Genomic DNA, 15,679 nt, shown 5'->3' with positions numbered 1-15,679 from the left:
GGCGCACTGGTTAGCACACTTGACTCGCATTCGGGAGGATGACGGTTCAATCCCGTGTGCAGCCATCCTGATTTAGGTTTTCTGTGATTTGCCTAAATTGCTCCAGGCAAATGCCGGGATGGTTCCTTTGAAAGGGCACGGCCGACTTCCTTCCCCGTCCTTCCCTAATCCGAAGAGAAAGATGATCTCGCTGTTTGGTCTCTTCTCCCAAACAACCCAACCCAATAACCCATACAGCAGTCACCGGGCCATCGAGGAATATCACACAATTGTTCTGTGACTTGAAGCTGCACACCACACAGTCACCCGTTGAAGGCAAAGAGACTTCTCTATCACGAAATGTGGATTCTCAGCCTCCCAAATGCATCAATTTTGCTTATTGATGAACCCATCCAAATGAAAATGGGCTTCATTGTTAAACCAAACCATACAGCGCATACTAATTCCCATCATGCCGCAATGCCAACTACGCAGTTTGAACATCCTAACACAAACCATTCAAAAGTTATGACAATTTTATTTCATATAGTTCAGTAATTGTCACCCTGTATGTTCTAATTGTTATTCTTATTTGTACGAGTAATTCAATAAGGCATCAAGAGGTGGAAACTGTAGACCAGAGCCATTTTCTTGTTAAGGTACATTACCAGTGAGCAAAAAACAACTGAAAGTGAATGATTTACACTTGGGTGGAGCTAACTTTACACAGTCTGTTAGGTGGGTTGTGGTAAAATTCAGCTCAGAGAAGAAGATAAAGAATTGTATTAGACAAAGTGATATCTTGTGATGAGAAACAAGTGAAGTTTGTGGAGATGACAGATGAATCAGTATACTTTATTTTGGGTGCAAAAACAACTAAGATCATAAACATTCATGTCATAACCTTACATAAGCAAGAAGTAAAAGAGCTTAAAAGTGACTATACGTTAAGCCCAGTCGACGGAAGGAAAACGAGCTAAGAAGAAGCACTTCCTCACGGAGAAAGGCCCACAAAATAAGCTGTAGAGACAGCAGAGGTCCTAAGCCAAAGATGAAATGTTCTTCGCCATATTGCTACAATGGATAAAAAGTAAAACGCTGTTGACAGCCTGTGCTTCATTCGCTGAAACAGCCAATACCTCAGAAGAATGTAAGTGGTCCTGGATACTTTCCGAAAAGTTCTAGAATGCATAACTTACCAACAATTATCTGTTTACTTTGATAACATAGGATTAATAAGTGGATCACAGTATGGCTTTAGGAAAAACCTGTCAACCATTGATGCTGTAGACAATGTTGTTAAATACATCCATCAAGTATTTGAAGATAAATGCTTTGCCCAAGTGACTTTTTGTGACCTAAGCAAAGCCTTTGACTGTGTAGAACATACACTACTACTCGAAAAAATGGACTTTTACGGTGTTAAAGGTAACAGCCTTAAGCTATTAAGATCATATTTACAAAACCGTAAGCAAGCCGTCTGTGTTGGGAAAGAAATGTCCAGTATAGAACAAGTTGAGGTAGGTGTTCTGCAGGGATCCATGCTGGGCCCTTTCCTTTTCCTAATAATGATAAATGACCTGCCATCATTTATCAAATCCAAATCAGTACTCTATGCTGATGGTACAACATTTCTGAACAGCAGTAATGATCTTAATAGCCTTAAAACATGTGTTACAGAGACAATTGAGCAAGCTTCACTCTGGTTTAAAGCAAATGGGTTCTTGCTTAATGAAAGCAAAACCCAGCAGATGGCATTTAGTTTAAAAGACAAGTTTCCATCAGATGATCCTAGTTGTGTTAAATTTTTGGGGGTATATTTGGATGATAAACTTTCTTGGAATCCACATATTAAGTATATTAGCGGTAAATTGTCTAGGGTAATCTATTTGTTAAGGCGATTAATGCACTGTGTACCTAAAAATTATGTTAGAGTATCTTACTACTCATTTTTCCAAAGCATCATATCCTATGGCATTATTTTATGGGGAAACTCCACTTGTGTGCATGATATACTATTGCTGCAAAAGAAAGCTATTAGGATAATTACAGGCTCACCATACAAGGCTCATTGTAAACCTTTGTTTACTCAACAAAAAATCATGACAGTAATAAACCTATATATTTATTATGTTTTAATCTATACAAAAAAGAACTTACCTAAAGTAAAACGCAGCGCAAATATACATTGTTACAGCACTAGGACAAACAGCTCTATCTATACGCCCTACCACAGACTGTCAAAATCAGTTAACAGTTATGAACTTATGGGCCACAAATTATTTAACAAACTTCCACAAGGTATACAAAATTTACCAGAGCAACAATACAAACAAACACTTTATGACTGGTTAGTTGTAAACCCATTCTACAACGTAAAGGATTTCATGACCTGTGATATTAAACTGTAAAGTTCTTAACAATTCTGTCCTTCTATAGCATGTACTGTACTGTATTGTATTATATGTATGACTTTGTCTATTGCTGTAATGGCTTAAAGACAATGAAATTATTATTATTATTATTGCACTGCAAAATACGAGTTAAAATTTTTTCCGTAAGTACCTCCTTTCCTAATGCATTCAAATGAAGACCGTGAATTGTACGGAGCCTTCGCTCCAAACTGTTTATGTCAATAACGTCTGTATTTACAAAGTGAGTACATATTTCACTGAAACTCTTGTTTGCGGCATGAATTTCACTGTTTACACACAACCACCTCAGTAAATCATGACGATGCGGGATATTTACAATGAGTACATTCATGTGAGATAAATTATTGAGGCATTTTCTCAATTCTGTGCTAGCCTTGAACGACTCATTTCTATATACGTCATTTGATCCTCCCAGCAATACAATAATTGGCATCGGTCAACTCATACAAATTTCTGCGCATAGCAACTAGTAGCGGTGTGAAATGAAATGGTGACATAGGCTCAGTAGTAGGCCACGGAGATACACAAAGTTATTATTATCCTAGAATATTACTCCAGCATGTGAGCCCACACCACATATATTTAATAGAGAATGTTGAATGCATACAAAGATTTAAAAACAAAAAATTAAAAACACCAGATGGGATCCTAACCCATGATCTTTAGCATGTCATGGATGTGTTCTAGCAACTACACTATTCCACTGTGCTGAGTAACACTTATTTTTAAGGCTCTAGACCACGCCAAAGTACATTTCAAACTTTTGCGGTACCACAGCATGGGATTGTTCTCTAGATGCAAGAAAGCAGACACATAAAGTACATACAATACTTTGTTTTATTACAGAATGACTCAGAGGTACAAATTTTACAAATTTATTACATAAAATTTTTGAATAGGAACATTACTGATAAGCCAAAACATTATGACCACTGCACACCGTGACGCTGGAATGTGACATAGTAACAAAAGTATGTAATCAGAGCAGACAGAGATGAGGGATCACCATAATGAATATAAGGGCTGCAAATGGGGAAATCCATTGAGATAAGCAACTTTGACAAAGGCCGGTATTACATTATCAAATTTCTTTGTCCAATATCTTTGTCAAAGATATTTGATAGTGTAATAGGGACTTTGTCAAATGTCGTCCAATATTTGATCAAATCTAGGGCCTCCTCATATATTTGATCAAAGAAACCGCTTGTCTTCTGTTCACTGCAATGTGACATGTTACCACATGGAGCGCTAGCATCGCTGCAGCGTTCTGTCATCTGTAGTGTTTTTATAACCATTGCCGGTAAATACAACTGATGTGTGCCGACAACTACAAAATTAAGAGAGATGTCTGAAGCTGATGAGGCGCTTTACAACGTTAGGCACCCTGAATACAAAAATAGATTAAGAAGATTGGAGACCTGACCTAACCTAACCTAACCTAACATAACATAACATAACATAACCCTCTCCTGTAGCAAGGAATCGGAGTGTTACAGTGAGCCTGTCTTCTGAAGATGTAGCAGTTCTTAAGTGAATGTTGTGCTTTGTGATATGAGGATACACTTCATTGAGCACATACAGAAATGTATGCTCATCCATTCTTAAGTAATTGATGTACGACTTGACGTCTTCCACTCTAAGCTCACGTAACAAGTTTTGTTGAATGCTTTTATCGTGTCGTCGTAAAACCCACGGCTTCACCCAGATTAGATTAGTTTTTCGTTCCATAGATCCGTGCTGAGGAGATCCTCGTGGATGTGGAACATGTCGATTTTTTTTAAGCTGAAATAACAATACTAATTGTCTGAATAAATACAATACATCATTTGTTTCTATTAAAAATTTCGCTGATGGAGTGGAAGGAGTTGGCCAGTAGTAAGTCTTTCAGGCTCCTTTTAAACTGATCTCTATTTCTAACTAATTTTTTTTATGTTTCCTGGCAAATGAGTGTTCCTGAGTAGTGGACCCCTTTTTGAACTAAAGTAAGTGCTTTTAAGTCATTGTGCAGATCATTTTTGTTCCTGGTATTGTATGTATGAACTGAGTTGTTTGTTGGAAAAAGAGATATATTATTTACGACAAATTTCATTAAGAAGTAAATATACTGAGAGGCAGTAGTTAGTATACCCAGTTCTTTGAAGAGGTTTCTGCAGGACGTCCGTGAATTTACTCCACAAATAATACGTATTACACGCATTTGGACTCTGAAAACTTTTGTTTGACTTCAAGATTTACCCCAAAATATTATCCCATATGACATTATGGAGTGAAAGTAGGCAAAGTATGCAAGCTTTTTCATTTTTATGTTGCCTATGTCTGCTAACACTCGAATTGCAAATACAGATTTGTTAAGGCCTTTCTGCAGTTCTGTGGTGTGCTCCTCCCAACTGAATTTATTATCAAGTTGTACTCCCAGGACTTTTAAGACTGTCAACCTCGTATGTATGGTCCCATTTTTTCCCCCACTTCTTTTCCGCATGTGCACACAATGCAATTGGAGTACGTACAACTGCTGCGGTTAATAACAAGTTGTTGTCAGCCATCTTGAACTTTGACGAAAAATTTGATGACAGTGTAATACCCCTTCTAGCGCTACGTCAAAGATCTTTGTCAAATATATTGGACGGAATATTGGATCACATCTTTGATCAAATCTTTGTCAAAGAAATTTGATAGTGTAATACCGGCCAAAGGGCCGATTAGTATTACACTGAGCATGTGAAGGAGTAACTCGAAACTGGCAAAGCTGGTTGAATGTTCACATTCTGCTGTCGTGAGCATCTACAGAAAAAGGTAGAAGGACATTAAAACTAACTCTAGGCACTAAATGGTTGGATGTCCACGACTCTTCACAGAAAGTGGGGTTCGGAGGTTTGTCTGTTCAGTTAAATAGGACAGAAGGTGATCAGTGGCATCTCTGCTGAAAGAGCACAATGCTAGTGCACCCAAAAGCATTTTGGAGCACACCGTTCATCGTACATTGTCGAACATTGAGCTCCACAGCTGACCACCCCTGTGTGTCCACATCTCGACCCAACGACATCGTCAATTATGATGCAATGGGCATCAATGGAAATGTGTCAGCTCTTCGGGTGAATCACATTTTTGCTACACTAGGTCAATAAACGTCTGCACTAACACCATCATCAAGGGGAATGGTTCCTCAAAACGTGCAGCACGCCATGGATGGAGGTTGGTGGAAGCAGTTATGCTATGGGAGATACACTCCTGCATTTGCATGGCGCCTGTGGTAGTAATCCAAGACATGCTGACAGCTGCAAACCACCTGCATACCTTCGTGCTCGTCTTCCACGACGACAATGTCATCTGTGACTCTTCAAGCTAGTGGTTTTTTTTCTTTTCCATCAGTCTACTGACTGGTTTGATGCGGCCCGCCATGAATTCCTTTCCTATGCTAACCTCTTCATCTCAGAGTAGCACTTGCAACCTACGTCCTCAATTATTTGCTTGACGTATTCCAATCTCTGTCTTCCTCTACAGTTTTTGCCCTCTACAGCTCCCTCTAGTACCATCGAAGTCATTCCCTCATGTCTTAGCAGATGTCCTATCATCCTGTCCCTTCTCCTTATCAGTGTTTTCCACATATTCCTTTCCTCTCTGATTCTGCGTAGAACCTCCTCATTCCTTACCTTATCAGTCCACCTAATTTTCAACATTCGTCTATAGCATCACATCTCAAATGCTTCGATTCTCTTCTGTTCCGGTTTTCCCACAGTCCATGTTTCACTACCATACAATGCTGTACTCCAGACGTACATCCTCAGAAATTTGTTCCTCAAATTAAGGCCGGTATTTGATATTAGTAGACTTCTCTTGGCCAGAAATGCCTTTTTTGCCATAGCGAGTCTGCTTTTGATGTCCTCCTTGCTCCGTCCGTCATTGGTTATTTTACTGCCTAGGTAGCAGAATTCCTTAACTTCACTGACTTCGTGGCCATCAATCCTGATGTTAAGTTTCTCACTGTTCTCATTTCTACTACTTCTCATTACCTTCGGCTTTCTCCGATTTACTCTCAAACCATACTGTGTACTCATTAGACTGTTCATTCCGTTCAGCAGATCATTTAATTCTTCTTCACTTTCACTCAGGATAGCAATGTCATCAGCGCATCGTATCATTGATATCCTTTCACCTTGTATTTTAATTCCACTCCTGAACCTTTCTTTTATTTCCATCATTGCTTCCTCGATGTACAGATTGAAGAGTAGGGGCGAAAGGCTACAGCCTTGTCTTACACCCCTCTTAATACGAGCACTTCGTTCTTGATCGTCCACTCTTCTTATTCCCTCTTGGTTGTTGTACATATTGTATATGACCCGTCTCTCCCTATAGCTTACCTCTACTTTTTTCAGAATCTCGAACAGCTTGCACCATTTTATATTGTCGAACGCTTTTTCCAGGTCGACAAATCCTATGAAAGTGTCTTGATTTTTCTTTAGCCTTGCTTCCATTATTAGCCGTAACGTCAGAATTGTCTCTCTTGTCCCTTTACTTTTCCTAAAGCCAAACTGATCGTCACCTAGCACATTCTCAATTTTCTTTTCCATTCTTCTGTATATTATTCTTGTAAGCAGCTTCGATGCATGAGCTGTTAAGCTGATTGTGCAATAATTCTCGCACTTGTCAGCTCTTGCCGTCTTCAGAATTGTGTGGATGTGCTGTAAATAGTCTTCACAGGTTTGCCACCAGATCACATTGCACAAATTCCACAATATTCCCTCAGAGAAACTGTCCGACATCTTCAGGTGGCTCAACCTTGCTGGTGGCTATGAATGACTGACGCTATCTGCACGTCGACGCCCCATTTCTACAAACAGCACATCGATGTGTGGATACCGTCAGTTGTACATAGCGACCAGCAAGGTTGAACCACCTGGAGATGTCACACAGTTGCTCCGAGGAAATATTGTGGAATTTGCAGAACATGATCGGGCATCAAACCCGTGAAGACTATTTATGACAATTTCATCTTTCAGAAGTATAAATGTCTGTGTCTCGGAGCCAGAACCGTGCTACAGATGTTTGAGGAGCATTATACTGAACTCAAGTTGATGTCTCGGCGACCAATTTCGCCTGATGTAAATCCTATGGACCCCGATCTAGGTCACTTTTGGGCACCTTCGCCATCTACGCAAATCAGTGAATTTCATGACCTGTGTATAGAATCTAATGCCACATACCTCCACAAACCTACCAACAAACTGTCGGATCGCTGATGTGCAGAATCAGTGATGCATTTTGTTCCAATGCCAAACAAATAAGCCATTAAATAGGCGGTCATAATGTTTTGGCTCAACAGTGCATTAACATAAAAATAAGGCACACAATAAAAAAACTTATTACTCTTAAGCAAGGACACACACCAATGTGTTGCGATACGTTGGCCGAGAAATGCTGCTCTAGAGTATCATGTGAAATTCTTTTTTGTCAATTACTCTCAAACAAAAGCTGTTGGGGTGAATGGCTGCAGGTGCATGATACTTGGGACCCCAACCCACACCACCACATAGATGGTTCCATAAAAATGGTCCCTCCCCTTGTAAAATACCAAACTTGCTGCTTAATATACTCTAGCAAACTTCTCAATTCTTAAATATTTTCTCGTAATTTACATTTCTTGCCTCCTGCACAAAGAGTGTCCCTCCAAAAGTCTCTCTAATCACTTAAAATGCCAAAGTTTACAGTTTCTTTGTTATTCAATAATATTTTGTAGTTAAGTTTCTTTTGCTCCTCTCCATGTATCTTTTCTCTTTGAATTCTTCTTGGCAAATTTGTTAAGGATATACATCTTGTTCTTCTTCATAAAAATGCTACTGAGGTATGACTTTAGTGATTTCTGTTACCACACTCGAAGCTTAATTCTTTAGTTTTTACCCTTCTTCCACATAAAAATCTCCCATTATATCTTATTGTAGTGGAATTTGCTGTCATTTATCAACACATCTTTCTTTTCCTACAGATCTTTTACCTTAACCTGTTGGTACAGAGCCTTGAATGATTCCCATGGAATTGTTTTTGTTTATTTTTAATACTAATCTGACTGTTCTGTCTATGATTCCATGAGTGTCTGTCAGTGCTGTTTTTAATCTTCTCTTTTACAATAACTCTTGTATCAGTATTTGTCCTTAGCTCTGTTCGTTTGCAGTAAGGTAGTGCATATGTCTTGATTACAGATCTGTTTGATCTTTGCTTTTCTGGCACACTTCTGAAAATCCTATTACATCCCATTTGATGTGATTTATCTTCTTATGCAGCTCCATTAAATTGTCTGCTAATCCTGAAGTGACACAGTTAATTATCTCTGTATGAAAAATAGTAAAATCAGTTGTGTTTGTAATGCCCTGATTATTGTATGTGGGTCCAAACACGGAGTCGTAGTGCGACCTCTGAATTAGTCTACTGCTGCCAGTTGTCTTTCACCTGATTTGGAACACCGACATCCCAAGAACTTGTAGCCTATGACAAACCTAAGCACAGCACACCATCATGCCAAACCTGAAGACTACTTTCCCCTTCCATATCCCTCCCATTTCTACTTTCTTTCTATTCCATAATTTCTTTATCCTTTCAACTTTTCATTTTCTTCCTCTTTTAACCCTAGCTTACTACTCACTTGCTTCCTTCAATCATCCTGTGTACTGAAGTGGACATACGAGGGCAGTTCAATAAGTAATGCAACACATTTTTTTTCTGAAACAGGGGTTGTTTTATTCAGCATTGAAATACACCAGGTTATTCCCCAATCTTTTAGCTACACAACACTATTTTTCAACGTAATCTCCATTCAATGCTACGGCCTTACGCCACCTTGAAATGAGGGCCTGTATGCCTGCACGGTACCATTCCACTGGTCGATGTCGGAGCCAACGTTGTACTGCATCAATAACTTCTTCTTCATCCGCGTAGTGCGTCCCACGGATTGCGTCCTTCATTGGGCCAAACATATGGAAATCCGACGGTTCGAGATCGGGGCTGTAGGGTGCATGAGGAAGAACAGTCCACTGAAGTTTTGTGAGCTCCTCTCGGGTGCGAAGACTTGTGTGAGGTCTTGCGTTGTCATGAAGAAGGAGAAGTTCGTTCTGATTTTTGTGCCTACGAACACGCTGAAGTCGTTTCTTCAATTTCTGAAGAGTAGCACAATACACTTCAGAGTTGATCGTTTGACCGTGGGGAAGGACATCGAACAGAATAACCCCTTCAGCGTCCCAGAAGACTGTAACTGTGACTTTACCGGCTGAGGGTATGGCTTTAAACTTTTTCTTGTTAGGGGAGTGGGTGTGGTGCCACTCCATTGATTGCCGTTTTGTTTCAGGTTCGAAGTGATGAACCCATGTTTCATCGCCTGTAACAATCTTTGACAAGAAATTGTCACCCTCAGCCACATGACGAGCAAGCAATTCCGCACAGATGGTTCTCCTTTGCTCTCCTTAGACAACGAGGGACCCAGCGGGAACAAACCTTTGAATATCCCAACTGGTGAACAATTGTGACAGCACTACCAACAGAGATGTCAAGTTGAGCACTGTATTGTTTGATGGTGATCCGTCGATCATCTCGAACGAGTGTGTTCGCACGCTCCGCCATTGCAGGAGTCACAGCTGTGCACGGCCGGCCCGCACGCGGGAGATCAGACAGTCTCGCTTGACCTTGCGGCGATGATGACACACGCATTGCCCAACGACTCACCGTGCTTTTGTCCACTGCCAGATCACCGTAGACATTCTGCTAGCGCCTATGAATATCTGAGATGCCCTGGTTTTCCGCCAAAAGAAACTCGATCACTGCCCGTTGTTTGCAACGCACATCCGTTACAGACGCCATTTTAACAGCTCCGTACAGGGCTGCCACCTGTCGGAAGTCAATGAAACTATACGAGACGAAGCGGGAATGTTTGAAAATATTCCACAAGAAATTTCCGGTTTTTTCAACCAAAATTGGCCGAGAAAAAAAATGTGTTGCATTACTTATTGAACTGCCCTCGTAGTACTTATCAATGTGCCATTTTAATCTAAAGATACCAGCTTTTTCAAAGTAGCAGCTTTCTTTCTAATTTACTGAACAGATGTAGACACCATTAGTATGAATAGCATTAAGCAGTCTAGTGATAGTTTCTTGTTAGTATATTGTAGATATTAAGTTTCCATGATGACTTTGTCTAATACTTTGACTTGTTCCACATGTAAAACTATCTCATAACTCTTGAAAATATAATGTAACTGGATAGGTAAAAAAGTCTACTCACCAAGTGGCAGCAGGATAACACACACATATAAAGGTTAAGGAAATCTGCAAGCTTTTGGAACCAGTGGCACCGTGCTCTGGCAGAAGGACTGAAGGCAAATGAAGAGGACTGAAGGAAAAGAACTGGCGAGGTTTAGGAAATGGGGAGAGTTTGAAACAGTTGCTCAGAACTCTGGGCCAGGGGAGGCTTACCAGATGGGATGAGAAGGAAAGACTGATTGTTGGGCACTGCACTGGATGAGATTTCATAAACTGAGAGCTCAGAGATGGAAGATACAGTAGTAAGTAAGTCAGAGATTACCGACAAAAAAATCATTGTTAATAAAAGCAGACAGCTAAGTGTATTTTATGTGGTAGATGTGAGCATGGGGTGGGAGGCAGGTCAGAAAGTAAAAGATATACAAAACCAAAAGGGAGTGAAGAAAGGAGTAGCTACTGAGAAGAAATGCTGAGACTGAGGAAATTAACATAAATTAAGGTCAGGTGCACGGAGAGAACCAAGGACATGTTTTAATGCCAGTTACCATCGGCGGATTTCTGAGAAGCTAATGCCTGGAGGAAGAATCCAGATGGCATATGTGGTGAAACAGGCACTGAAGTCACAACTGTCATATTGTGGAGCATGCCCTGCAACAGGATATTGTGTGTTGTCAGTGTACACACTCTGCCTATGCCCATTAATACTAATTTATCACTTGGTGATAGTCATGCCAATGTAAGAGGCCAAACATTGTTTGCATAGCAGCTGGTACACAACATATATTGCTTCACAGGTGGCTCTCTCATTGATAGCGTATGTTTCAACAGTTACAAGGCTGGTATAGGTGATGGTAGGAAGGTGCATAGGGCAAGTCTTACAGGGAGGACAGTCCGACCAGAATATTGCTGAGACTGGGAGGGGGCGGAGGCATGAAATATTTTAGGTGTGGTGGCGAAAATGTCTGATGGAATGGACCTCATTTCAGGGCATGATTTTAGGAAGTCATAGGCTTGTCAAAGTAGCTGATTAATACAGGGTGTTTCAAAAATGACCGGTATATTTGAAACGGCAATAAAAACTTAACGAGCAGCGATAGAAATACACCGTTTGTTGCAATATGCTTGGGACAACAGTACATTTTCAGGCGGACAAACTTTCGAAATTACAGTAGTTACAATTGTCAACAACAGATGGCGCTGCGGTCTGGGAAACTCTATAGTACGATATTTTCCACATATCCACCATGCGTAGCAATAATATGGCGTAGTCTCTGAATGAAATTACCCGAAACCTTTGACAACGTGTCTGGCGGAATGGCTTCACATGCAGACGAGATGTACTGCTTCAGCTGTTCAATTGTTTCTGGATTCTGGCGGTACACCTGGTCTTTCAAGTGTCCCCGCAGAAAGAAGTCACAGGGGTTCATGTCTGGCGAATAGGGAGGCCAATCCACGCCGCCTCCTGTATGTTTCGGATAGCCCAAAGCAATCACACGATCATCGAAATATTCATTCAGGAAATTAAAGACGTCGGCCGTGCGATGTGGCCGGGCACCATCTTGCATAAACCACGAGGTGTTCGCAGTGTCGTCTAAGGCAGTTTGTACCGCCACAAATTCACGAAGAATGTCCAGATAGCGTGATGCAGTAATCGTTTCGGATCTGAAAAATGGGCCAATGATTCCTTTGGAAGTAATGGCGGCCCAGACCAGTACTTTTTGAGGATGCAGGGATGATGGGACTGCAACGTGGGGCTTTTCGGTTCCCCATATGCGCCAGTTCTGTTTATTGAAGAAGCCGTCCAGGTAAAAATAAGCTTCGTCAGTAAACCAAATGCTGCCCACATGCATATCGCCGTCATCAATCCTGTGCACTATATCGTTAGCGAATGTCTCTCGTGCAGCAATGGTAGCGGCGCTGAGGGGTTGCCGCGTTTGAATTTTGTACGAATAGAGGTGTAAACTCTGGCGCACGAGACAATACGTGGACGTCGGCGTCATTTGGACCGCAGCTGCAACACGGCAAACGGAAACCCGAGGCCGCTGTCGGATCACCTGCTGCACTAGCTGCGCGTTGCCCTCTGTGGTTGCCGTACGCGGTCGCCCTACCTTTCCAGCACGTTCATCCGTCACGTTCCCAGTCCGTTGAAATTTTTCAAACAGATCCTTTATTGTATCGCTTTTCGGTCCTTTGGTTACATTAAACCTCCGTTGAAAACTTCGTCTTGTTGCAACAACACTGTGTTCTAGGCGGTGGAATTCCAACACCAGAAAAATCCTCTGTTCTAAGGAATAAACCATGCTGTCTACAGCACACTTGCACGTTGTGAACAGCACACGCTTACAGCAGAAAGACGACGTACAGAATGGCACACCCACAGACTGCGTTGTCTTCTATATCTTTCACATCACTTGCAGCGCCATCTCTTGTTGAAAATTGTAACTACTGTAATTTCGAAAGTTTGTCCGCTTGAAAATGTACTGTTGCCCCAAGCATATTGCAACAAACGGTGTATTTCTATCGCTGCTCGTTTAGTTTTTATTGCCGTTTCAAATATACCGGTCATTTTTGAAACACCCTGTACATTCAAGACAAGGATAATGCTGAGTTGCAGAAGGTGTACTCTTAAGTTTTTTATTTGGAGGGCTCAACAGTACTTGAATTGTATCTGATGGCCTGGGAAACCTGATTTTGAACGAGGCTGGTGGGGTTAATTACATCCAGTGAAGGCTGAGGTCAGAATAGCGGTGTATTGCTCTAAAGAGTTTGCATATCTGAACACATACCATCTGATCAGAAGTTTCCCGTCACTCCCAAAAACATACATTTTTCGTATTAGGTGCATTGTGCTGTCACCTACTGCCAGGTACTCCATATCAACGACCTCAGTAGTCATTAATAGGTTCCACAATGAAACATTGTCTCGAAATTTGGTAGAAAATCCGAAGAAATTCTGGTCGCATGTAAAGTACACAAGCAGCAAGACGCAGTCAATACCTTCGCTGCGCAGTGCCGATGGTACTGTTACCGACGACTGTGCCGCTAAAGCGGAGTTATTGAACGCAGTTTTCCGAAATTCCTTCACCACGGAAGACGAATGGAATATTCCAGAATTTGAAACAAGAACAGCTTCTAGCATGAGTTTCTTAGAAGTAGATACCTTTGGGGTTGCGAAGCAACTCAAATCACTTGATACGGGCAAGTCTTCAGGTCCAGATTGTATACCGATTAGGTTCCTTTCAGATTACGATGATACAACAGCTCCCTACTTAGCAATCATATACAACCGCTCGCTCACCGATAGATCTGTACCTACAGATTGGAAAATTGCGCAGGTCGCACCAGTGTTTAAGAAGGGTAGTAGGAGTAATCCCTCAAACTACAGACCTATATCATTCACGTCATTTTGCAGTAGGGTTTTGGAGCATATACTGTATTCAAACATTATGAATCACCCCGAAGGGAACGATCTATTGATACGCAATCAGCATGGTTTCAGAAAACATCATTCTTGTGCAACGCAGCTAGCTCTTTATTTGCACCAAGTAATGGCCGCTATCGACAGGCGATCTCAAGTTGATTCCGTATTTCTAGATTTCCGGAAAGCTTTTGACACCGTTCCTCACAAGCGGCTTCTAATCAAGCTGCGGACCTATGGGGTATCGTCTCAGTTGTGCGACTGGATTCGTGATTTCCTGTCAGGAAGGTCGCAGTTCGTAGTAATAGACGGCAAATCATCGAGAAAAACTGAAGTGATATCAGGTGTTCCCCAGGGAAGCTTCCTGGGACCTCTGCTGTTCCTGATCTATATAAATGACCTGGGTGACAATCTGAGCAGTTCTCGTAGGTTGTTCGCAGATGATGCTGTATCTCAAGGCTGTCAATTCAACTAAGTACCTGGGTGTTAAAATTACGAACAACTTCAGTTGGAAAGACCACATAGATAATATTGTGGGGAAGGCGAGCCAAAGGTTGCGTTTCATTGGCAGGACGCTTGATCCAACAAGTCCACTAGAGAGACAGCTTACACTACACTCGTTCGTCCTCTGTTAGAATATTGCTGCGTGGTGTGGGATCCTTACCAGGTGGGATTGACGGAGGACATCAAAAGGGTGCAAAAAAGGGCAGCTCGTGTTGTATTATCACATAATAGGGGAGAGAGTGTGGCACATATGATACACGAGTTGGGATGGAAGTCATTAAAGCAAAGCCGTTTTTCGTCGCGGCGAGATCTATTTACGAAATTTCAGTCACCAACTTTCTCTTCCGAATGCGAAAATATTTTGTTGAGCCCAACCTACATAGGTAGGAATGATCATCAAAATAAAATAAGAGAAATCAGAGCTCGAACAGAAAGGTTTAGGTGTTCGCTTTTCCCGCGCGCTGCTCGGGAGTGGAATGATAGAGAGATAGTATGATTCTGGTTCGATGAACCCTCTGCCAAGCACTTAAATGTGAATTGCAGAGTAATCATGTAGATGTAGATGTAGATGTGAGAGAGCAGAGTAGGGTGCTCCACAGAACTCATGGACTTCGAACGTGGTCGGGTGATTGGGTGTCACTTGTGTCATACGTGTGTACACGAGATTTCCACACTCCTACACATCCCTAGGTCCACTGTTTCCATTGTGATAGTGAAGTGCAAACTTGAAGGGACACGTACAGCACAAAAGCGTACAGGCTGACCTCTGCAGACTGATAGAGACCACTGGCAGTTGAAGAGGGTTGTAATGTGTAATAGGCAGACATCTATCCAGACCATCACACAGGAATTCCAAACTGCATCAGGATCCATTGCAAGTCCTATGACAGTTAGGAGGGAGGTGAGAAAACTTGGATATCATTGTCGAGTGGCTGCTCATAAGCCACACATCACGTTGGTAAATGCCAAATTATGCCTCACTTGGTGTAAAGAGTGTAAACTTTGGACGATTGAACTGTGGAAAAATGTTGAGTGGGGTGACGAATCATGGTACACACTGTGGTGATCTGATGGCAGACTGTGGGTATGGCAAATGCCCTTT

Source organism: Schistocerca nitens, chromosome 11, assembly GCF_023898315.1.
Source record: "Schistocerca nitens isolate TAMUIC-IGC-003100 chromosome 11, iqSchNite1.1, whole genome shotgun sequence".
Lineage (NCBI taxonomy): Eukaryota > Metazoa > Arthropoda > Insecta > Orthoptera > Acrididae > Schistocerca > Schistocerca nitens.
Note: the sequence above shows the minus strand (reverse complement) of the source record.